We start from the raw sequence: 26933 nt of genomic DNA on the forward strand, positions 1-26933 counted from the left end.
GTTTGTGAGAAATGAGTAAAAGTTTTTCACATGTGATGTTTACTATAACGTGTTAGTGGGACATTGATACATGCAGAAAGTAGCCGTGCGCTGGTATTAGGATTACACTGCACAATTTCATCATTGTGTTGCTGTTTTGTACAGGTTGTTGAACTACACGTTCAGATGAAACACGGGACCTTCGAAGAACACACGTTTCACGTAAGCTGCTGAAATTTATGGTAAACACTCTACGATCTGGAATTCGACGTGTCAGAAAGCCCCAGCGGTATTCCTCGAGAGCAGCAGGAGCACTACCATTGCAGAAGCCATAAAAATACACTATATATGCGTATTCTTCGTTGGTGTAGATGAGTGTCATTTTAGCCAGTGAGTGTACAAACACAAGTAACCGATTCTATCTCAGATAAACTCCCAATTCCCAACACTACGTCACTCAAAACACCCCTATTGGCCACTGCGCGTTGAACTGGTTGGTTTAGTGGCAGAATGATGTCCCGCGAAAATGGATTGAAAGCAACGAGGGAAGTTGGGAAGAAATAAAATGTCAAAGGGTCTAGGTGAGTGAGACACACACTTGCACGCCATTAGCGCAATAACAAATATATATTAAATGTATTCTATTTCAGAAACCTTTCGGATCAGGGCATACGACCATCTGATATTTTTTGCTTTAAATGTGCGTTCTGTCATAACCCTGAATATTAACCACCCCTGCTGAGTCCCCCTGTATATAAAGATTGCTTTTAACTTTTTCCTAAAGTTCGAATAACATTTTAAGTTTTGAAACATATTCAGTGAAATAATAAATTTTCATTTTTTCAGGCGGTAGTGACCCCAGCCTATTCATTTTAGCCAAAACTGTAAAACATTCTTCAAGTTATGCTGCTAGATCTAGCTTGTGCAGTTTAATAGCTGAAACTACATATCGATGGGACGGAATAACAGTTGAACCAGAATTCAAGATACATTGCCGGTATTCGTCGATGTTTAACCCGTTGACAGAAGGCTGTTTCACACCTTTTGTCCTGCGCACTACACGTTGTGACTGTCTCAAGTGGTTACATTTTAGCTCGTGAATTGAAAAAAGTGAGTAATTAGTTTACCATTCAACTCGTCTTTTATTGAACCAAACTCCATTTTTCTTACCACTGGAATGTAATATCTGCCAGGGAAACAGTATATAAAATTCGATTCACATAATAAATAGTTCACCCACCTCTTGTCATTTATGCACACTTGCTGCAACTGGCCGTTAGCAACGAAATTAACGAAATTTCATATTCACAAACCGAAAAGGCGTTGCATTCTGTGTGCACTGCAGATAAGGTGGCAAATATTTAGTGCAGCATTAGTACCAAGGTGCAGGCTGCTGGGAATCGTTTAACAAACAGCTGCATCTCATAGCCGAGAGAATAAAAAATTACTTATTGCAAAGAAAGCAAAGGATTATTAGGTTCAGAGAGGAAGAAGTGTCATGGAATTGTGACATTTACCGATATGCAACACAGAGTATAACTGCCATTCTAGAGGAAAACTTGGCGGAGGAATACGTACCCGATGAAATTTAAATAATATACCTAGTTTTTACCATGGCAATTGTGATTCAAAATCTAAAGAACTGTGATCTGCAGTTGTGGTTATGAACCTAATCAACGAAGAAATGACTAAAATATATCTAGACCATATTTCAGTGATTGAAAAATACAGAACACTCACCAAATTTGTAACAGTAGCCTGTCGTAGTGGTATAAGAATTTGGTTCACAGATTCCTTCAACTTTTGAGAATACTCTCGAAAAAATGTATCTCACATTTAAAATATGACAATTCGAAAATAATAAAAAGGTGTTCCCTCGATAGCAAGCAGTTTCATTCGATACATATGAAAGGCGTAATTCCTTACGGTCATGTAACTAACGAATCTATTTTGTTAGAAGACCAAATGTTGTCAATTGAGGGGTTCTACAGCTTCCTGCCCGGTTAATCAAGACTCAAAGAAATGGGTGACAAAGAGTGTGCGAAGTGTGACGTTTATCCGAATGGAGGACTATAGGACATTTTTCATTTTATGAGCGGTGTGTTGCTTTTAGCTAAGTTGTTTGAAAGTTTCTGTGCACTGTCTAAAAGGATACGAACTAGATCCTGCCCTTTATATGGTCTCACCTCGACTACCAGGTGACGTGTTCTTAAAAACTGCTAGTAAAATTATAACTTGTTACATATAAGACAATTGCGGATTGTTGACTGCATCAGAGGTGGTGATGTGTAAAACGTGCCTGATGTTTCTGGCATAGTCTAAGGTTTTGAAGTAGATATCTGATGTCTTTAATGTCGATGTTCAGTATACCACGACTTGTTCAGAAACTTACGTCTTCCCTCTTAGGACTCCTTTAGATGTACGACGACCACTGCCCAGAACTTCGCGATGTATCTCTCAGACACAGCTGTCACTGCATACTGTTATCACTCCAAGCTGCTTCAGATTAACAGTGAATGAGAGGAAACCACCCTGAGTTATAGCAAGTAATTAGTAGGTGAAATACGTGAGACTGTTAATAGTAATGTATGTCAGGCTTACATTTTTGGCTTGTAGACTTGCGTGTGTGTTCGAATAAAGCACTGAACGACTGCTGAGACGGCTCAACATCAGTAATTTGTTATGAATCACTGTTTCACTCTATTATCTTTTCGCTTCGTCGTGTATCAATATTTTCACGCAATTTAAGCATGTCATATGTTGCCGACTCTACGAAAAAGTGTGTTTTCTCAACCTTGCTGAATTTCACTCCATCCAAGCATGTCATATTTTGCCGACTCTTTAAAAAGATGTGTTTTTTCAGACTTGCTGATGTCAGCAAGACAAGACTTGTCAGGACAAGCAAAACGTCAGTCGGCGAGTTCCGAATTATCGATGCCTGCCTGACCTAGGGAATGGCCATATGTGTCACATTACTCCAAGCTGAGCCAAATACATTGATAAGAAACGTGACTAACTTAATAAAACGAAATGATTTATAGAAACATCAAGCATCATTTCGTTAAGGGTAAATTACATAATTAGCCTATGTCCATAAAATAATAACAATGATAAATAATGGCATGTTAAAACACCCAACAAATCGTTTCAACACTCCTGAACATAGTGCCGGTTTATTCAAAATTCAGATTTTTTCTGATTTATTTGAACGTGACACTAATTCATGCCATATTCATAAACATTTGCACATAGCATAGCCGGTCGGAGTGGCCGAGCGGTTCTAGACGCTTCAGTCTGGAACCGCGTGACCGCTACGGCCTCAGGTTCGAATCCTGCCTCGGGCATGGATGTGTGTGATGTCTTTAGGTTGGTTAGGTTTAAGTAGTTCTAAGTTCTAGGGGACTGATGACCTCAGATGTTAAGTCCCAAAGTGCTCAGAGCCATTTGAATTTTTGTGTTACCGGTTGACAGCTCGTCTGTGGCAGTGCTGTGAATAATCAACTACATTTCACCGTGTATCACCACGCATAATCTGATTTGCGCATTTCTGCTGAGCTCCCGTATTGGAAAAATAAAATATAATAAAATGAAGGACTCCACCGGCGCGCAACTTTTGCTGTTTTAAACCGGTATTGGCTCACATAAACACATTCACAGCCATTCGAAAACGCAATGTTTTGTAGAGCAGTGCTACTGGAAACGTTTTGAGTTATTTTCTAGTTAATTATAATACTCCTTATGTGTAAGTAAGACGTAATCACAGTTTACAGAACGTGGAGTCTGCAGATAACGATAATAGGAAAGAGTTCCTTGATGTTCTGGCCAACGGCTTTGCCGCAGTGGTTACACCGATTCCCGTCAGATCACCGATGTTAAGCTCGAAATAATTAATTACATATTAATGCCTTCAGCTGCTGACGGGCGTTGATATATATCAAAGGGGACAGGTAAAAATGTGTGCCCCGACCGGGATTCGAACCCGGGATCTCCTGCTTACATGGCAAATGCTCTATCCATATATTTTTTTTTTCATTTTGATTGTAGTTGATCGATGTGTTTGGTTGTTGTGGACGTCACATGACACCCCTTCAAGTTCGTTTGTTGATCCTTCCACTCACTTTTTTTTTTATTACAGAGGGTCCATCTGAGTCACCTAGGGCACGGAGGATAGTGCAACTGCAGAGACTATCTCACGCACGCCTCCCGCGAGACCCACATTCTCACCTTATATGTCCACACACTACATTCGTAGTGTCCCTACCCAACACACTCATTACTCGTAGAAGACATTCTTACCGAGTCCCGTAAGAGTTCGGGTAAAATGTGTGCATCCGCACAGAAGAGGACGGTCATGGCCGGTGTTCATAGAACTATATGTGTTATATGGATATACAAATAAGTATATGATGTTAAGCCCTGTCGGGCTTGGGTAGCACTTGGATTGGTCACCGGTCACGAAAACTGAAAACGACGGGGAGAGCAGTGTGCTTATCACATGCCCCTCCATATTCACATCCGGTGACGATTAAGGGCTGAGACTGACACGGCGGTCGGTCGTTACCTTTCGGCCTTAAGACCTGTTCGAACGGTGTTTGTTTGTTCCTTGGTGTTTTGCAACTATTATCTGTAGGAAGATAGGAAGGCCAGAAAAATACAGCCAAGTACAGCTGACCCTAAACGTAAATAAATTTAACGGATTTACTGTGACGTAGGATAAGAGCAGAGAGGGTTTGGGTGTGAAATCCTTCCATTTTTTACACTTTTTGATACAATCTTTTTAACCTTCCTATACTGGGAAAATAAAATATTATTGATACATGACCCATTCTCCATGTCATAGCTACTAGTAGAACGGTCTCCTATTGTAACTAGTTTCAAATGAGCACTATGGTTTGAGGATCTGTGTAATCCGGAGGAAATAACAGTAGGATGGGCCCCGCCACGCCCACACCGACGTGGTGACCAAACCAAAAGTTCTACTGTCACCTCCACATAACATGTTAGTTTTCGAATCAGGAGTCACAGGATGACGGATGTGATGTTGTCTATGCGTCTGGGTATGATTACTCACTGACATGGTCCATCAGGAGACACAGAGTGGACGAAAGTGATCGAAGGGTCGTGGTTTGTAAGGGAAGAGGGAGAAAAGTGACAAGGCAAGCGCCAGGGGAAGAAACCTCTCTGACAGTAAGGCGGGTAGTAAGGGCAGTAGCGGCGTCCTAGCTGCGACAGTGCATGAAAGCTGTGGTTATGTTAGTGCGAGGCAGCGCACATCGTTAACCTTGTCGCTGCTGGTGCTCGTTGTAGATGGTTCAGTCCGGGCGCTGCAGCTGGGCTCATGTGAATTCTCCAGAGCCTGCTGCAGCGGCTTCGTCCCTGTAGCAGTCCGAGGTCGTCATACATTAGTGGGCGATCGACCGTACATCAGTTCACAGTGTGAGGGGTATGTGCGGCTAATTGCGTGCTGTGTACAGTACGACTTCCCTGCGACTGCCTGTTTTTCGGCGGATCGTGCATCTGCGGTTGCCGGTGTAGCTGTGTTGAAGGGGCTCGCTAGTACTGTTGTGTTAGTGTCCTATGGATCATAGATATTATTTCCTTGTTAATAGTGTCTTTGGTCTTCTATGTATCCATCTGTGGTTGAGGTCGTAGTTCTCCAGAGAAAGAATAAACGGTTTATGCGAGTGGCTAATCTTTCTGTACAGTCGTGCGGAGAGTTTTGGAATACCAGCAAGAGGATATATACCCGATATACCCGGTGAAAATCCGCGGGGCGTGTGTAACGTGGTTCGTCGCTTATGATTCTGAGTACTTCTTTCTGTATGAGCTGCAGAACGCGCAGGGGTGTGGGCGCAGCGTATCCCCAGACGGGAGCAGCATACGTCATCATTGGTCTAATAAGTGTGGTGTACATGGACCTGGACACCCTCCTATTTAGTGTGCTACGCCTATTAAGCATAGGATAGAGTTGACTGAGCCTCGCGTTTGCTTTGTTGATCATGCGTTGAATGTGGTCCCCCCAGAGCAGTTTCCGGTCCAGCCAGACACCGAGGTATCTGACCTTCTTACGGAAATGTATTGGGCGTGTATGTAGTGTTATTGGGTTGCAGTGTTGATGATTGCGCAGTAGTGTCGGTCTTCTAGTGAACAGAACGGTTTAGCACTTGTCGACGTTTATTCTAACACGCCATTTTACCAACCAAGGCTCTGCCGCTCTGAGTGCAGTCTGTAGTCGTGAGTTAGACGGTTTCCAATCTTGCGCGAGGATGCGTCATCCGCGTAGATTGCAACCATCATGTTGCGTGTACCTGGAAGGTAATTAATGTACAGGTTAAACAGCATGGGCCCTAGGATGCTTCCTTGGGGTACTCCAGACTGAATATTATGTCGTGTTGATTGTTTGCCTTGCACGTCAGTGTTGAAATTCCTATCCGTGAGATACGAGTGTATGAGACGTACGAGCCCGTCGGGGAACCCTGCGTCGCTGAGTTCGCGTTCGGAGGAGATTACTCGCACTGTCATGTACACTGTCTGACCAAAAGTGTCCTGACACCTCTCAGAAACGGCGAACTGACCACTGGATGTCGGGAAAGGCGAACTCACCAGTATAAAACTGGGCGAGGGATACTGTGTTGACGGTAGAGTGGCGGTAATGGTGGAATAGGTCAGGCAGGAGAACTCAGTGACGTCTTTGCTAAACGACACTTTGAGGTGCTGTAGAGGGCAACAACGCCGGACAATGAATAACTGGAAAGGAGTGATCTGGAGTGGGGAATCACGCTATATCCAGTAGCAGTCTGATGGAGAACATTGCCTACCATCATATATAGTGCCAACAGTGAAGAATCGAGGAGGCTGATTTACAGAATAGAAGGGTTTTTCGTGGCTGGATTCGAAGTGTTTCTCGTGGTTAGTGCTTGGCCCCTGCTGCGCTTAAGAAAACGCTAAATACGTACAGTAGAGAAACAGTGCGAAAACGATGATGATATCAGCATGACCCACCCTATCACAAAGCAGCACCTCTGAGCAGTGGTTTGTGGACAACAACACTTCTCAGATGATCTGGCCCGCATAGAGGAGCAACCTGAACCCAATGGAACATCTTTGGGATGAGTCAGACCGTCGACTTTGCTCCAGACGCCAGCTTCCAACAGCACTACCTTGTCTTGTTTCGGCTCTTAAGGAAAAATGGTCTGCAATTTCTCCATGGACATTCGGATACCTCATTGAAAGCCTCCCCAGCATAGTCAAGCAGTCATAAAGACAAAGGATGGACACACCCCATATTCATGTCGATAAGTGTCCTGATAGTTTTGATCGATTTTGTGTAAGTCTGCAGTTGACAATTGCTAGAAATGTGTATAAGTGAGACGGATGGACTCATACAACATCTAGACAGCGTTTATCTGGCAAATGTATGGTCATGCAGTCACATACATTACCCTTATGGTATTAACACTTCATCTCAATATCTTTCAACATATAAAGCTCTTATTACTAGCTTGATAACAAAAAACAGATCTTTGTAGTACTTCTGTATGGAAAGTAACATTTCCCCTTTGACTTACTTAGAATTTCGTCATTGGTGTTGTCCACAAATAAATATGTAAAAATAAACACGTATAATTTTACAGTTTAACTGTTAGCACAATATGTAAATAAACAATGTTATAGAAAGTTAAGTACCAGTCCTACTTCAGTGCTAGTTGCATGTACAGTATACTACGCTCGCTCGACAGATATCCATAACGTACACAGCTACATCTGTTACATTCGTATGATTTCTTTACTTCTTCATTATGGCTTAAACACTATCTCACACCTTTATTTTTTTTAAAACGATGACCCATTCCATTTTTAAACAGTCTGTGTGAACGACCTGTTCCGCTTTTTAAGCATTGGCCCTTTTCTGTGTTTTTAAATGCTGACTTGTAAAATGGTCTGTGTGGTCTGACCAGTTCTGTTTCTTTAAAACGCACAGGTTTCTCAACAAGCACCATTTCTTAGATGGTCTTTGTGAATGACACACTTCAAATTTCGATAACTATATTTGTATTTGGCAACATCAGTTACATGTAAGTAATGGTACAAAATGAGATATTTGCTTGTCATCGGTGCAGATGTTCATTGAGCACTGTAATTATCGACCTACCTTTCAATTCCATAACAAGAACCATTAGTCTTAAAAAGTTGGGAATTTAAATCTCAACCAAATATCCGCAAGAAACTGGCATTCCCGTGAAAAACGTAAGCTGAAGCTGACTCTGTATTCGAAAATTATTTGAAATCATTTTTCAACCACTTCAAATATTAGGGCAGCTATTTCACTAGAAGACAGATGAAGTCGAAGGGAACGACATAATTATGAAAACAGATGGCGGGAGCATTGAACGAGACGCTGTAATAAAGAAAGAATAAGATGAGCAAAATGAAGATGAATACGATGAGGAAGATGAAGCAGACTTATGAATGAAAATTATAGCAGAGACAGGGAGAAAACTAGCAGCACCAGTTTTCGTTGAATCAGTGGGTATAATGCATAAAACTATATATGGCGTCAGATTACAACGTAGAGTTGGTGATTCAGTGGTAGATGTTGATAGAAAAGATTTAATGATATTCAGTTTAAGACTCCTGGGAACAACGTGATTATATAATCTGTTGTTTAAAATTAAACCTCAAAAAAAGAATTATACCGAATGAGAATCTCACAATAATGTCAAAAGTCTCAGGGCTATCAATGTTCAGAAGCAATGATGTCTCTCCTATTGACAAGTAATTCCAACAGCTTCAGCTTACATGTAAGTTCCAACAGTGGCCGTAATTAATGTATATGTAGTTAAGCATGCATTAGATAAAACTGGTGGGTCATTCTTGATGTATGATAGGATACATATTGGCATAGGAGAGAACCCAATTCTAGATCCTAATTCAACTGTAACTAATACTGAATAAAGAAATCTCGCTAAATTTCGTCAGAGGAGAAAATGTTATTCAAGAAGCAAGCGCTTCAACTTCCCATCATGTTCATTTCTCAACGACTAGAGACACTGGGGCACTATTCTCAAAGAAGAAGAACACATACCAAGGTAAATAAGATGAAGACGTTAAAGAAACAGAAAAGAATGCGTTTATGGGAGAAAATTGTGGAAATATTGGAGGAGAGGATGAGGATGATTACCTTGAAACAAAACATGAAGAAGAAGGGAATGATTACACTGAACAAAATGACATTCATTTTTGGAACATGGTCTTTCACATACAGGGTGTTTCAAAAATGACCGGTATATTTGAAACGGCAATAAAAACTAAACGAGCAGCGATAGAAATACACCGTTTGTTGCAATATGCTTGGGACAACAATACATTTTCAGGCAGACAAACTTTCGAAATTACAGTAGTTACAATTTTCAACAACAGATGGCGCTGCGGTCTGGGAAACTCTATAGTACGATATTTTCCACATATCCACCATGCGTAGCAATAATATGGCGTAGTCTCTGAATGAAATTACCCGAAACCTTTGACAACGTGTCTGGCGGAATGGCTTCACATGCAGCTGTTCAATTGTTTCTGGATTCTGGCGGTACACCTGGTCTTTCACGTGTCCCCACAGAAAGAAGTCACAAGGGTTCATGTCTGGCGAATAGGGAGGCCAATCCACGCCGCCTCCTGTATGTTTCGGATAGCCCAAAGCAATCACACGATCATCGAAATATTCAGTCAGGAAATTAAAGACGTCGGCCGTGCGATGTGGCCGGGCACCATCTTGCATAAACCACGAGGTGTTCGCAGTGTCGTCTAAGGCAGTTTGTACCGCCACAAATTCACGAAGAATGTCCAGATAGCGTGATGCAGTAATCGTTTCGGATCTGAAAAATGGGCCAATGATTCCTTTGGAAGAAATGGCGGCCCAGACCAGTACTTTTTGAGGATGCAAGGACGATGGGACTGCAACATGGGGCTTTTCGGTTCCCCATATGCGCCAGTTCTGTTTATTGACGAAGCCGTCCAGGTAAAAATAAGCTTCGTCAGTAAACCAAATGCTGCCCACATGCATACCGCTGTCATCAATCCTGTGCACTATATCGTTAGCGAATGTCTCTCGTGCAGCAATGGTAATGGCGCTGAGGGGTTGCCGCGTTTGAATTTTGTATGGATAGAGGTGTAAACTCTGGCGCATGAGACGATACGTGGACGTTGGCGTCATTTGGACCGCAGCTGCAACACGGCGAACGTAAACCCGAGGCCGCTGTCGGATCACCTGCTGCACTAGCTGCGCGTTGCCCTCTGTGGTTGCCGTATGCGGTCGCCCTACATTTCCGGCACGTTCATCCGTCACGTTCCCAGTCCGTTGAAATTTTTCAAACAGATCCTTTATTGTATCGCTTTTCGGTCCTTTGGTTACATTAAACCTCCGTTGAAAACTTCGTCTTGTTGCAACAACACTGTGTTCTAGGCGGTGGAATTCCAGCACCAGAAAAATTCTCTGTTCTAAGGAATAAACCATGTTGTCTACAGCACACTTGCACGTTGTGAACAGCACACGCTTACAGCAGAAAGACGACGTACGGAATGGCGCACCCACAGACTGCGTTGTCTTCTATATCTTTCAGATCACTTGCAGCGCCATCTGTTGTTGAAAATTGTAACTACTGTAATTTCGAAAGTTTGTCCGCCTGAAAATGTACAGTTGTCCCAAGCATATTGCAACAAACGGTGTATTTCTATCGCTGCTCGTTTAGTTTTTATTGCCGTTTCAAATATACCGGTCATTTTTGAAACACCCTGTATAACCATAATATAGCGATTATATTCACTTGAATAAACTGAGCGAATGGGTATATCGATTAGGTTTTTTGGGAATTTTAAAAGTAGAAGCAATAATTCACAGGAATTTCGATGGAAATGGAAATGAGCGTTTGGCCAGGAGGCCCCTTGCGGGGCAGGACCGGCCGCCCTGGTGCAACATTGGGCGACCTGCGCACCGAATGGGGATGAAATGATGATAAAGACAGCACAACACCCAGTCGCTGAGAGGAGAAAATCCCCGACCCAGCCGGGAATCGAACCCGTGCCCGTAGGACAGCAATCCGTCAAGATGACCACTTAGCTATCGGGGCGGACAGGAATTTAGATAGGCATCGGTTATTGTTCGAAGTTTACAATGATTGTGAAAAATAGTGAAGTGAAAGACTTCACTGCAGAATGGGAAGTTGTGTATGAGAATATTCTGTAAGTTGATAAACATGCACAAAAGATGCATTTTGTAAATTTGAAAACAGTCCACTTAATTATTGGATGAGGTTCCTCAGACCGAACAGAACAATTCAGATTTTGAGAACAGATGAGAGGAGACTGTATTCGATTTCAAAAGATAATTGAACTCATAATCGGAATTAAAGTGCAAACTTCAGAAGCTGGTCATCACAGACACTGAAGGTGTGTAAGACTATTAAAAATATTTAAAAAAAACTGTACAATTTAAAAACAGTATATCCCTCATCATAGCTAGCGAATACGTAATAGCTGTGCTGAACAATATGTACAAATGTGTTTCATCGGGACTGGCTTATGCTATGGTCAGTCAAACAAGTGCGTTTATGACTTTCCTTGGATTATAATCATTTTTATATGCAGAGTACTTATCTATTGTGTATGTGAATGAAAAATCTTTTAAAACTTAACAATAAAATATGTACAGTACAAAATCTAAAAATAAAGTACAATTTAAACTTTATTTATCTCCTTTCTTTGCTAGAATATGCGTCAAAATGTTCTACGGAATGCGAGCTTTCTATTATAAAATATATACCTATGGTATTTTTGTTTAATGTTTCCCCAATTCCCCCATCTATAATGTATTAACCCTAGCATTACCAACGTATTTTTTGTTACATGTAATACCAACGGGGGGGCCTCAAAGGCCCATAAAGAATACCACAATTTATTTTATCATAACTCAAGTTTATTTACTTCTGATACCTCTAATAACAATTCAAAATGCTTAGACATTGTTTTTGTATACTGGATAATAAAAGATGTTATTATAATAGGAATAAAATGAACAAATCACGAGATTCAGTTTATATATTTTTTGGAATAATGTTTCAAAATAGTGTTTTCTTATAAAAACGACTTTTTTAATTCGATACACTACATGAAGCAAACAAAATTTACTGTCTCATTCTGCAACGCATTTTTCACACAACACTGTCTTCCTGCAGTGTTTCCCACAGACGTGTTTGTAGCACTGAGAGCAGGTAACAGTTGACTTTCCCAGCTTGTTGTACTTGATCTTTTTAGATGCAGCTTCTTGGCAGCATAGGTGGCACCGTCCACGTGTTCCTGGTTCTGCTGTTGAGGATGATGGTTCTACAGAGCAGCTGAGCTTCCGTTGTGTGATGCTTTCCATTGCCATTATTACTGGCTTCTGAAGACCATACAAATTTTGTGCCCGTTTATCTACTTGAGATCTTATTAGTTCGAGACCTAAGTTAGTGATAAAAACTCTTCTGCGGTTTAGCAAATTCTTTTTCCAATTCGGAAAGTTGAGGAGGAAGAGTGAATATGCATTTATTGCTGCTATGTCAATGAGTGTGTAGAAGAGCGACAAAGGCCATCTTCTTGCTCCTCTCTTTGTGCTGTAGTGTCTTGCCATTTGGTCTATGGTGTCCACGCCTCCCTTTGTAGAATTATAAAAAAGATTTATGTTAGTCTTTTTTTTGAGTCTTCATTCAACACCCCTTCTGAGTGATAAGTTGAAAGCATCAACAGCAGTCGTTTTGGCTTCTCGCGGACTAGCGTTGATGCAAGAGTAACTGGTGGCCTCTGCGTCTGAGGGTCAGTATAAGCTAAGATGGAAGAGTGTAAACTGCGGCCAGTTGTAGTCTTCAGCTCTTCAGGTATGTGTCGTCTGTTAGACTGTAGGGTGCCAACAAGTGTGAGGTGAAAATCATTCCATAGAGTCTCAGCAAGCTCCACTGAAGTATAGTACCGATCTGTGGTAACATTACGGCCTGATTTTTCAATAGGTTTTATTAGTCTCTTTACAATTTCCATCGGTCCATTTGAATGCTGTGTATTCCCTGACTTGCCTGTATAGATGTCCATGCTGATCACATATCTAGTCTCAGAATCAGACAGCATTCGAATTAGAATGCCGTATTTTCCAGGTTTTTCTTTTAGAAACACCTTGAATGGACAGCGACCACGGAACAAAGATATCTCATCCACTGTTGTATGTAGACCAGGAATGAAATACAATGGAAGTGAAGAATTGAAACTTTCAAAAATTTCCCTCATTGGAGCAAACTTGTCAGTCTGATGACGAATTTCTCTTGTGTTCTTATCATCAAACCTCAATATTTTAGTCAATTCGAAAAATCGGGTCCGACTCATTGATCCATAGTACACTTGTCGGCCCTGAAGCAAAGACCATAAATCTTGGACAGGTATCTTATTGTCATGATTTGAACCCATGATTAGCAAGAGTCCTATATAACAAAATAACTCATCTTCATCTGTGTGCTGAATACCTAGTCGAGAAGCCTCTTCATTTGAGTGTAGTTTTATTAGATTCATAATTTGAGGTGTAAAAAAGAGCTCTATAGCCTCTTTCGGAGACGCAATTCTTCCTTGTTGTCCTAGCCCCATTCTTTCTCGCACTATATTTTGTACAGAACGCCGATATTGTCGAGATGGCTTCGTAATATACTCTCGTCCACTTTTTGCAATGAATTTATCACATTCCGTATCATTATCATCTGGTGGATTGGCTTCAACCTCATCTTCATTCTCAGACGATGAGTCAGTTCTAATTTCTTCCACATCATCATCCACTTCACTTTCCTCTAAATCTGATTCGTTCAAAACTTCTTCTAGCACTCTTTCAATGGAACTATCACGTAAACGATGTCTACTCATGTTGCTGGTTCAACAGCAGCAGAAACACTGAAAATAACAATGGTCCGCTTCATAATAATATGTCTGAAGGCAACAATGCCAAAATTCGTTTCATGGTAAGAATTTGAAACGAGAGACTCAACCTCGTAAATCTTTCCTTGCTATTACCAACGGGTGGGCTTCTAAGGCCCACAGAGAATTAAATCAAGTAAATGAATTTTAATTACATTTTTATTCCGAAATTCTGTAATGACTCAATAGTACATTCAATAACGAACAATTACCTTTGCTTTCAAGTTCATATATCAAAGGGTGTGGATACAACATAGAAAAACTGAGTCAGTGGGCCTACGGGGCCCCCCCGTTGGTAATGCTAGGGTTAAAGGAGCGAGATGTAATTTATTGTTGAGTAAAATTTTTACATGCTTACATATGTCTTTATGTTGAAAGAACTATTAGAGAATGATTTTCAATGCAGTGCGAAATTGAGATGTGCGTGTGTGTACCGTGCTAACATTATTTTGAAAAATATCTGAATACTTTTAAAGTGATGTACAATTCAGATGAAGAAGAAGCGTGTGGAATTACTGTAGTTTAACTAGATACTTAGAACATGGCAGATTTTACATACTAATTGGCAAAATACACTGTTCTAAGAGTCGCTGTTTTTACTTAATAAATATTTTTCATTAATACTGACTCGCACTTTTTTAAATTTCATGCTACCCGCCATATTTTTAAAATTCCTGACACTATCATCTTCGATTTTTAAATGTCCCGCCTTGTACCATCTTTTATCCTCAGATTGTCCGACTTGTTGGTGATCTTATGCACTGAAGGTCAGTGATGACATCATCGTCCCTGGCATGTAAGCAACGTGACTGCCAAAAGTTAAAATGATCCAGGTAGTATATTGATGTACTACTGGTAGGTGTGAATACTTAAGAACTAAGCATATAAATTCCAGTCTTCGTCGCTGATGAATAGCAGCCCCATCGTTGTATGGAGAAGGTGCCTGGTGCGGAGGGCCAAATGCACCAGCGTTCGTTGAATTATCATTGAGAAGACACTGCTGATAGCCCTTGGTTCATCTCGGCAGTCAGTTGAACGTCTATTCGCCCACACACATCTCTGCAGCCGACGTCTGTTCCCGTCACGTACAGTTGCATCGTCGCCGGTTTTGGAGAGCTCCATTTTGCCATGCACTATACATTTTAACCAAAGCGGCACGAGAACAGTTTACAGACTGGTTGGGAAATGCTTCCACCCTTGATCCGAAAGTCAATAATCATGTCCGTTTTGAAACCGGACGAATCACTCCGTTTAAGCACTATGACGATGACTGGACTGTTTTCCACGTCTCTCTGACATGCTTTATACAGGGTGGTCCATTGATAGTGACCGGGCCAAATATCTCACGAAATAAGCATCAAACGAAAAAACTATAAGGAACGAAATTCGTCTAGCTTTAAGGGGGAAACCAGACGGCGCAATGGTTGGCCTGCTACATTGTGCTGCCATAGGTCAGCGGAAATCAACTAGTTTTTTTTTAATAGGAACCCTAATTTTGTATAACATATTCCTGTAGTACGTAAAGAAATACGAATGTTTTAGTTGGACCACTTTTTTCGCTTTGTGATAGATGGCGCTGAAATAGTCACAAACGTGTAAGTACGTGGTATCACGTAACATTCCGCCAGTGCGGACGGTATTTGCTTCGTGATACATTACCGTGTTAAAGTGGACCGTTTACCAATGGCGGAAAAGGACGATATCGTGTTGCTGTATGTCTATTGTGATCAAAATGCCCAACGGGCGTGTGCTGTGTATGCTGCTCGGTATCCTGGACGACATCATCCAACTGTCCGGATCGTTCGCTGGATAGTTACGTTATTCAAGGAAACAGGAAGTGTTCAGCCACATGTGAAACGTCAACCACCCCTGCAACAAATGATGATGCCCAAGTAGGTGTTTTAGCTGCTGTCGCGGCTAATCCGCACGTCAGTAGCAGACAAATTGCGAGAGAATCGGGTATCTCAAAAACGTCGGTGTTGAGAATGCTACATCAAAATCGATTGCTCCCGAACCATATTTCAATGCACCAGGAATTGCATGGCGAACTTCGAACGTCGTATACAGTTCTGCCACTGGGCACAAGAGACATTACGGGACGATGACTGATGTTTTGCACGCGTTCTATTTGGCGACGAAGCGTCATTCACCAACAGCGGTAACGTGAATGGCATAATATGCACTGTTGGGCAACGGAAAATCCACGATGGGTGCGACAAGTGGAACATCAGCGACCTTGGCGGGTTAATGTATGGTGCGGCATTATGGGAGGAAGGATAATTGACCCCCATTTTATCGATGACAATCTAAATGGTACTATGTATGCTGATTTCCTACATAATGTTGTACCGATGCTACTAGAAGATGTTTCACTGCATGACTGAAAGGCGATGTACTTCCAACATGATGGATGTCCGGCACATAGCTCGCGTACGGTTGAAGCGGTATTGAATAGCATATTTCACGACAGGTGGATTGGTCGTCGAAGCACCATACCATGGCCCACACGTTCACCGGATCTGACGTCACCGGATTTCTTTCTGTGGGGAAAGTTGAAGGATATTTGCTATCGTGATCCACCGACAACGCCTAACAACATGCGTCAGCGCATTGTCAATTCATGCGCGAACATTACGGAAGGCGAACTACTCGCTGTTGAGAGGAATGTTGTTACACGTATTGCCAAATACATTGAGGTTGACGGACATCATTTTGAGCATTTATTGCATTAATGTGGTATTTACAGGTAATCACGCTGTAACAGCATGCGTTCTCAGAAATGATAAGTTAATAAAGGTACATGTATCACACTGGAACAACCGAAATAAAACGTTCAAACGTACCTACGTTCTGTATTTTAATTTAAAAAAACCTACCTGTTACCAACTGTTCGTTTAAAATTGTGAGCCATATGTTTGAGAATATTACAGCGCCGTCTGTAACAAAGAGAACAAAGTGGTCCAAGTAAAACATTCAAATTTCTTTACGTACTACACGAATATGTTATACAAAATGGGGGTTCCTACTAAAAAAAAAAATAAATACGTTGTTGATATCCATTTGACCTATGGCAGTGCCATCTGGCGGGCCAACCAAAGTGCCATGTGGTTTACCCCTTCAAGCTATAAAAGTTTCGTTCTTTGTAGTTTTTTCATTTGACGCTCGTTTCGTGAGATATTTCGCCCGATCACGATCAATGGACCACCCTGTATACACCCCACTGCTAATTCTGCCACCCAGTGTCTGTGAGTGGACCGTGTATTAAGGTATTACCTCGGATTGACCACAGCTAGGGACATATCGATGCTGTTACTGGTGTGAGGCAGCGTTGTCTGCACCGAACAGAGTTCGAACGTGGGTCTCGATTTGAATTCCTGGCCGAATCGTGATTTGTGAGCGCTGGGATGTGTCAGTGACATGATAGCCTTAGAGTTAAATTCCACTGGACCACATCTCACTAGCACAGGGGTGAATCGCCATACTGTGCACCAAGCACACTGTATATTCTTAATTTATGCCTGTCACCCGAGAACATGTTATGGACTAAATGCAGCATTCTGTGGCATACCACACCGTTAGTCGGCGAGCAGCATCCCCACTGAGGAATTACCGTCGCATGTGTGTGCTGCCATTAACACGAGCACACAAAAATGTTTGCATTTCGAGTGGTATCTTAACTGGGAAACAAACTGCTGGTGATCGACATTCCACTGTGTTCAGTGGTGATATCAGTTTCTACACTACTGCCCATGACCATCGCTGCCGATTGTGGTGGTGACCTAAAGATAATTGAAGGTTACCTATTTTTTCACCTCCCCTTCGGTGTGTTTGAGTTTTTTTGTCAGTCACAGTATTTTTAAAGAGTGATGTTTTATCTAGGAATCCACGATCCTCACAGTTCCTGTCGTCCGATTCAGTGACGTTCTTTTTATTGATTATGACCTATTTAGATTGTCTTCGACAACTGTCATCGTATCTGTAATAGAAAAAATACAATATTCAGAAGATTCTACGGACGGTAACACAAATGTGTCATAACACAGAAAATAGAATACAATACGTCTATGGGAATCTGAGGATTATTTAGTGAACTAACATACCCTATGGTCCATGTATTATGTGCAGTTGAACTAAATAATACAAATACGTTGCGATCAGAAGAAGATGTTACCACCACGTGATTGTCTATGAGCTTGACAGCATCCTGAAATTAACTGGCACTCGTTGCATCGAATAAAATTATAAAATAAGAAAGGAACGTAACGTCGCTCATTTTGTAAATAAAATACATTATATTAATTTTGTCTTCTTATACAATGCGTGCAGATTATACGTTGCACTAAGTTACAGTGCCCAAAGAAAATATTTACACGAACAACGTGTTACAGGATTTGTTACACACTTCACGGATTACAGATGACTGAAAAGTAAATACACGTCCAATATGACAGTGTAAAATAAATGAAATTAAATGAAAAAAGGAGTGAAGGCATACGACCCACTCTCAGTATCATGAGTGAGATTTTCTGAGAAATGCGGTGAAAAACCGTTACGAACCGTTTCATGTAACATTTACCAGGTTTTATTGGCTGAAGAACTGAACAGAGATACCGGCAGAGGCCATCTATCGTTGCGTACGTACGTGTGTGTGTGTATGTGTGTGTGTGTGTGTGTGTGTGTGTATGTGTGTATGTGTGTTTCCTTCTAGGCTCCTGTATACGTAACTGTGCTTCAGTTAACTGTAGCAGCAGATTAAAACAAATGACGTCAATTTGTCTTGGTCGAACTTGTCACGAACTGAATATTACTCCGAACGATTCCAGTGATTCATCCCAGATAATTCTGCTATTTCTGCAACTCATCATAGTCTGTATTTTACATTCCTTCATTTGCTTTCATATTCGTCTCACAGTAAGTAATACTGATAAACAAAGGTTCTGAAGGAACAATACCTAGCATATCACCCTTGGAGCTTTAGTTCTGTCACACAGCTATTGGCTCCGACAGAACAAAAGGACTGTCTTGCTTTATCTTCGTCCTGATTTCAGGTACACGCGACTATAGACGGCTGCTTGCCGGGAGTACAAAAGACGAGATGAAGCACCGTTCCCTTGTATTATCAACACCAATGTGCGTTCCTCCACAGAGAGCTGCTTGTGATGAGAACTTTTTTCCTCTTCTTTCGCATGTCGCGAAACTATCAAAAAAGAACATCACAGAGGTTCTTAGTGCAAATGTATCTCACGCACGTCCCAACACATGAAAAGGTATAGAAGCGACTGCTAGATAATTCGCGTGCTGCTCAAACGTTCGTACGTTTCACCCAGTAATCTCTGAAATTAGCCCCCAGTATTCCTGGAAAATACCTGCTCACTATGTCATAGCCTAAGTTCACCCAGATTAATCGACCACCGGAAAAACTCCCAGTGGCATCAGCCTGTTAGAAACGCTTCGATGACGACGTGCGAAAGACCAGCAACGTTAACAAAAGATCCTGCTACCGGATGAGGGGCAAGAACCCCATCAACTTTCGACATAATTTTCTATGATATGACCTCGTACAGTACGGACTGGTTCCAGTTGTTTTAACTTTTAAATTATGTTTTTCTATCTTGTGCGAGGCATAGTCGGTCTCAGTGTGTAAAATCTTGAAGTATGTAAAATCTTGAAGTACTGTCACCTGTAATGCGCTTCTTCACTGCTGCACATTCATTGATTTGTCTACAGACACGACGTTACTTATCGTTTTGAAGTGAGTTACATCGAACGACGCATCCACAAATAAAAATATGAAATTTTACTTGGCTAATTATATTCGCTTCGTTATCTTCTTTAGGAGCATTGCAAGGTGGCTATAATTTCGCACCTTACAAGAACTCATCCACATACTTTGCCGTGATCTACAAACACAATTAGGTGTCATGTGACAGGTTGTACATCGTATATATGAATATATAAAGGGGACTGACATTGTCACGTACGTCTTGTAAATAATTGTTAACGCTTATTGCATGAAAGGTGACGGAGTGTCTTTATTATAAAAAACGGCGTAATGAATGATTATCTGTACTAGTAGAGGTTGGAATTCCATTGAAGATGAAACAGCAGATAGAACTCAAGCTCTGGGTGGAAGGCCCGCACAGGTATTGGTCCTCCTTGAACACAGGAAGTAGCTAGACAGACATGCCGTGGCACCTGAGCTCTGGAGCACAATAGGGTGACGGGCGGCCGCTATTCTAGTAGGAGCCGGAAGGATAACCGGATAATACTTCCGAACGCTGAAAATCTGGGACGCAGGTGAGAGGAACGAAGAAGCGGCATCTTGGAAACCACGCAGGCTGGGTTATTGCCCAGGAGCTTTACTCAGAAGCGTACCATTGTACGAGTATTGGGTTTTTCCTCGCAAACTTTGCGCGCTGGTCGACAAAAGACTAAAATATGCTTGGGCGCCGTTCGGAGTAATCTGTATAGAGGGAAAATATTCCGTGATTTCGGGAATAGGATTCGTATGGTTGTTCGGCGTTCGGAAGAATTTGTAGAGAAGGAGAATATTTCGTGGTTTCGGGAATACGATTCGTTTTCGGAATTACGATGGTGGGGAGCCGAGCCTTGCTGGGAAGACAGCAGTTGAGAGACGCCCGTGTGTGACAGTCGCTGAGTATCAGCTTTGTTGGTACAGACGGACTTGCTGTCTTTATTCTGAGGGAAGTTTACAGTTAGAACAGTGAGGCACTGCACTGTTGCGAACCTATACGATTCTGGACTCACCTCCGGGATGGAAGTCGTCGTTGAGTACGCAGAGTTCAGTAATTGAGAGCACTTTCTCTGCCTATACTTACGTTGAGACGTTATCTGAACTCCATCCACGTGGTTCGGAGTTCGCGTTTCTCGTCCTTAGAACACAGAGAGGAGAAGACAGTATTAGAGTATATTAGTCAGAGGATCGCCTTCTGCCGTCCCAGTGTCTAAAAGAGCTTATTTGTGGCTGGAGTTCTTCCATCGTCGCAGACGAGTACGAGAACCATCACTTAGACGCACCGTCCGCCGCTCGTGGTCTCGCGGTAGCGTTCTCGCTTCCCGAGCACGGGGTCCCGGGTTCGATTCCCGGCGGGGTCAGGGATTTTCACCTGCCTCGAGATGACTGGATGTTTGTGTTGTCCTCATGATTTCACCATCATCCAAGAAAGTGGCGAAATTGGACTGAGCAAAGATTGGGTAATTGTACGGGCGCTAATAACCACGCAGTTGAGCGCCCCACAAACCAAACATCATCACCACTTAGACGCACCGGACGCAGTACATACGGTGATATCACAAATTGCTTCGGCTCATTAGCGCTATAAAAGCTAAACAGCTGTGATCACGTTAGTTTATTTCCACTGAGGTTCCACACCACCGTGGATCATTTTTTAAAGTATTGTCTTCTAGTGTTTCGTATGTAGATGATGTCAGTCACTTCGCGTTATTCATATCAGACCGCGCAGTCATAATAAGGGGCAGAATTGGGCAATTGATTAGTAATTTTACTTAGGGAATGTAAACTTTGTAATCTACAATAAATATATAAGCTGGAACAACGTTTAACATTTAGTAGGATTAGTTGCCTTCATTATCCATTGATGTTTAGACTGTAACTGTAGAACTAAGAGATCCTAAGATCTGCTTCAGGGGGTAGTCAGACAGGGCCAAATCTTCATTTAGCGTTTATTATTTTCCGTTACGCACATTCATTTTACACCTGCCTGGAGTAGCATCTTGGAGTATGATAATGCTCGCAGGTCCTCTTCGAGAACACATGAAAAATTGTGAAAATCTGGTAATTATCGATATATTGAACGAAGTAAAGTGTTTCAACTTTTAAACGTTTGTATTCTAATGTTTCTCACATACTGCTTACTTGCATATCTCAAGCAACAGGCCGGCCGGAGTGGCCGTGCGGTTCTAGGATCTACAGTCCGGAACCGCGAGAACGCTACGGTCGCAGGTTCGAATCCTGCCTCGGGCATGGATGTGTGTGTTGTTCTTAGGTTAGTTACGTTTAAGTGGTTCTAAGTTCTAGGGAACTGATGACCTCAGAAGTTGAGTCCCATAGTGCTCAGAACCATTTGAACCATTTTTTGAAGCAACAGACCTTGTCGACGATATAGAGCTGTACAGCATACGCTGACGGAAAAAAAAAAATCGAGACTCGAAGAAGAAGTTGTGCGACATAAACTAAACTTGGTAGCCATGCTTCTGCATCTGAAAGTTGACGTCTAGTCGTATTTCGCATCAGTCGCATGAGAGCGGCGCTAGCACCGCCATGAGGAAGTATATCAAGGACCCAAGTTCGAGTCTCGGTCGGGCACACAGTTTTAATCTGCCAGGAAGTTTCATATGAGCGCACACTCCGCTGCAGAGTGAAAATCTCATTCTGGAAACATCCCCCAGGCTGTGGCTAAGCCATGTCTCCGCAGTATCATTTCTTTCAGGAGTGCTAGTTCTGCAAGGTTCGCAGGAGAGCTTCTGTAAAGTTTGGAAGGTAGGAGACGAGACACTGGCAGAAGTAAAGCTGTGAGGGCAGGGCGTGAGTCGTGCTTCGGTAGCTCAGATGGTAGAGCACTTGCCCGCGAAAGGCAAAGGTCCCGAGTTCGAGTCTCGGTCGGGCACACAGTTTTAACCTGCCAGGAAGTTTCAGGAAGTAAATCAAGTTTGATTTAAATACACGTGTTAACGCTCGTGAGTGTTAGTTAGAGATAAAATGTGACGACTTGATGTTAATCAAGAGTTCCTTCAGTTTCAAAAAGGCGGCATTATTAGCACGTCACTGAGTCTGAACGAGGTCGTGTAATAGGGCTAAGAGAAGCTGCATGTTGCTTCAGCGATACTGCAGTGAGACATGTCAGGAATGTAGGCACTGTGCATGATTGCTGGCAGTGGTGCTCAGTAGAATGAACAGTCGCAAAAGACCGGGCTCCGGACAGTCACGTGGCACTATCAAGAGGAAAGTATGGCTCTGGTGTAACGTACTGCGTCTGCAGCAGCAATGTGAGCAGCAATTGGCACCATCGTAACACAACGAACTGTTACAAACCGTTTACTTCAAGGACAGCTCCGAGCCAGAAGCACTGCGGCACGGGTTCCACCGACCACAATCCACCGCCATTGGCGACTTCAGTGGTGCCAAGCTCGAACTCACTGGAGTCAGCGTGGTTGTCTATTCTGTTTTCTAATGAAAACTGTTTCTGCCTCGGCGCCTCTGATGGCCACGTGTTGGTTAGAAAGAGGAGAACTGAGTGCTTGCACCAACCTGTCTGCATGCTAGACACAACGCACCTACCTACACCTGGAGTTACGGCCTCGAGTGCGATTTCATGTGACAGCCGGAGATATCCCACGCATCCTGACTGTAAATTTGTACGATAGTCTGGTGATTCGACCTGTGCAGCTGCCATTGGTAAGCAGCTTTCCAGGGTGTATTTCCAAAATGGATACAGTTCGCCCACATACCGCTGTTGTAATCGAACGTGCTCCCCAGAGTATCGACATGTTGCCTTCGCCTGTTCAGTTAGCAGATCTGTCTCCAATCGAACACATATGTCGGACGACACTCCAGCGTCACTCATAAACATAATTAACAGTCCCTGTATTGACCGAGCAAGTGCAACAGGCATGCAACTCCATCCCACAAACTGACATCCCGCACCTGTAGAACACGTTCCATGCACGTTTGCTTGTTTGCATTCAACGGTGTGGCGTTCACTCCAGTTATTAATGTAGCAGCATTTCACATTTGCAATGGTTTTTTCTTGCGCTAACATTAACCAGTGATTTTTCAATGTTAATCACTTAAATGTGTTACTTAAACAAACGTATTCCCTAAAGTTCATTACTGTACATTAATAATTTCTTGGCGATGGGATTTTTTCCGCCAGCGTAATTTGAAATTTACTCGCTGACTGTGAATTTTTTGACATCAGCTGTCTTAGGTGTAGCTGCAGTACCTATTAGTGACATATCAAAATTTATGTCGGACCGGGAGCCGAACTTAGATTTTCCAATTATAGCTAGTGGTCGCCTTGAAGAAATCGGCTGCCCGTGTACGCTCGGTGACCGACCCAAGCCTCCTTACGTCACACTGTCTGCATCCTCATGCCATAGTCCTATACATTAACTTCACATATCGTGGCGGCATAATATAAATGAATACAAACAATACGTCTGCTTTCTGTAGCACCAAAACTTCATGACTCCGATTTACAACCCCTTCCCATGAAGTCCGTCCGCAACGAAAAAGAATGAAGATAGTGCACAAAGCAAGGAGTTTACATCTTCGTCACAGGCAGTCGCTGGTATATATTTAACAATATTAATAAAAATGACAGAATCTTTTCATTTTGAGAAGACAGAAAGAGCGATCAGTTTTTCTTGCTTAAATCTCTTAAAGCCAAGATCGCATAAATATTTCTTTAATTAAAAAACCGATTCCAACAGACTTCGCATTTCAGGTTTTCTTATGCATAATCGTCACATAACAATCATCTGTGAGCAGTTTGTGTATGGACATGGATATTTGCATAAGATGTTTTATGTTTTTAAACGTTGTATAGATTGACTCTTACAGAGAAGACATCAGCAACCTGACACATTTTACAATGCTATTTATTCTTTTAAATAGTGCCGTTACTGATTTCGAATCTAAAGGTTCATTTTCAGGTGGATAGTTCACTTTAAGGTACATTTTACATTAGCTTTCACTTTTTGTTTTCCCAAATGATAAAATTTTCTTTGGGAGGTTTGTCGTAAGAAAACCGCGCCATTACGTTCCATTGCTGACTGCCCCCCTCTCCGCCCCCCGCCACCCCCCACCGTCGACGGTAGTAGTATGTAAGCCTAGGGACCGATGACCTCAGCAGTGTGATCCCATAGGAATTCACCTACCTCTACCTATACTTCGTACACATCCATGGGCCCAGAATGTCAGTTTTCGACGGAACAGCATTACACATTTTAGTTGTGACAAACGTTTTATAATGCGTTGTTTTCCATCCACATGACAACTTGGCACGAGGTCCAACTTAATGTGAACATGTTTCATTAGAAAAAGATTTTTTAATTCTGAAGATGACAGCGAAGTCTGTAGAAACCAGTTGTTAGACTGTATTTAAGAGAAATGGATTTACAAAACTGTAAAGTACTTCAACATGGCTTTAAATTCGAGCAATGTAAATAGTTAAGTGTGAAATAATTGTGATGAACTTGGACTTATATAAGCTTATTTTATATGTAAACGACGATACCAATACCTGCTGGTATCGTAGGATTTCTAACGTATCACTACCTTCCTTACATTACGTACGTACAATTATTTTTTGCGTGATTTGCTTTACGATAAATACTCCTTAGGTTTAAAGTATATTTAAGTTGGCATAAAATTTTATAATGCGCTTCTACTTCCACTTCACAATAATTTCAATGATATACAGAATTATACAGGGATACTGCCCGCGTGTAATTCCTCGCCATTGCAAATTTGAGTGATGTGGATATTACTCAATGGTACTGAGAAACGTGTGAATTTGCGGTTGAGATGGCTCCTCTTCTATCTACAATCTATCGTCGATCCCTCCGAAGGCACCGTACCTTGGGTGTACTGTCATCGAAATATCTGAAGGTAACTTCGATTGTACCCCAGGGAGGTGTGTTGGGACCCTTGCTTTTCGTATTGTATTCTAATGACCTCGCAGATAATATTAATAGTAACGGTTGAGTTTTGGTGGAGATATAGTTGTCTATAACTGTTTGAAAAAAACCGGAACAATATTCAGTCTGAACTTGATAAGATTTCAAATTGGTGTGTAAAGGCTAGCCACTTGCTTGAAATCTGTATGTAAAACTGTCCACTTAACAAATCGAAAGAACGTAGTATGCTGTAGTATCAGTGATTCAGAACTGGGATTGGTCAACTCATACAAGTATCTTTGAAGGATATGAAAAGGAACAGTCACATCGGCGCAGCTATAAATAGGCAGACTTCAGTCGATTGGGAGAATACCAGGGAGATGCAATTAGTCTACAAACGAGATTACTTTGTGTGGGACCTGTACTAAACAGGCCTGAAAGGGGTATAGAGGTATACATAGAAGCAAAGAAGGGCAGCATGAATGATCACAGGTTTGGGTGACCCATGGGAAACTTTCACGAAGATGTTGAAGAAACTGAACTGGCAGACGCTTGAAGATAGACGCAGACTATCCTCAGAAAGCCTATTTAGTAAATTTCAAGAGCCAGCTTCAAGTAAGGAATACATGAATACACCACAAACCATATACTTTGGTCCTTAAGTTGCATTTTCTGGTTTATATCTTTAAGAAATGTTTCTAAATGATGATGGTTAAATGAAGTTACCTGAGACATTTTCAAAGTACTGAGCCAATGAATGGAAATAAGGAAGAAAGTACTGTACATCGGATTAAGTAATATCAGAAGATTGTCCCTTACAGTGCTGTGTCGTATTATATGGAGCTATTACAGAGTGCCGTAAAGTAACAAACGGCGTGGCTTGGCGAACTTCAAAGGCTTCTTGTTGGTAAAACAATCATCAATGATGAATGACCAGTCTATAAAAGTGTAGGAATGGAATTAGGAATCAGAACAGGCCCTTGACTAAAAACACATTGAAGTGCCAGCTACAGTAAAAAATGGGATGAGGACAGTCGCACGTAACATGAAATGACTCATAAAAAAGTGACTGCCCTGTGCTAGGATCACGAAGGACTATCTGCTACTTGACTGACTAAAATATGTTCCTGTGGGGCTATGTCAATTAACGGATGAGTGCCCCCGTAAATGTTATCCAGGAAAATGTTGGTTGTTGGAGTGATTGAAGAATAAAAAGTAAATAAAGTTAATGATGAAAAATACTAAAATTAACGTATAAAATACACCGGATAAAATCATTTTTAACACGTTTCGGAGGTCACCAATGAACGAGAAAA

This window comes from Schistocerca cancellata, chromosome 1, assembly GCF_023864275.1.
Source record: "Schistocerca cancellata isolate TAMUIC-IGC-003103 chromosome 1, iqSchCanc2.1, whole genome shotgun sequence".
NCBI classification, from domain to species: Eukaryota; Metazoa; Arthropoda; class Insecta; order Orthoptera; family Acrididae; genus Schistocerca; species Schistocerca cancellata.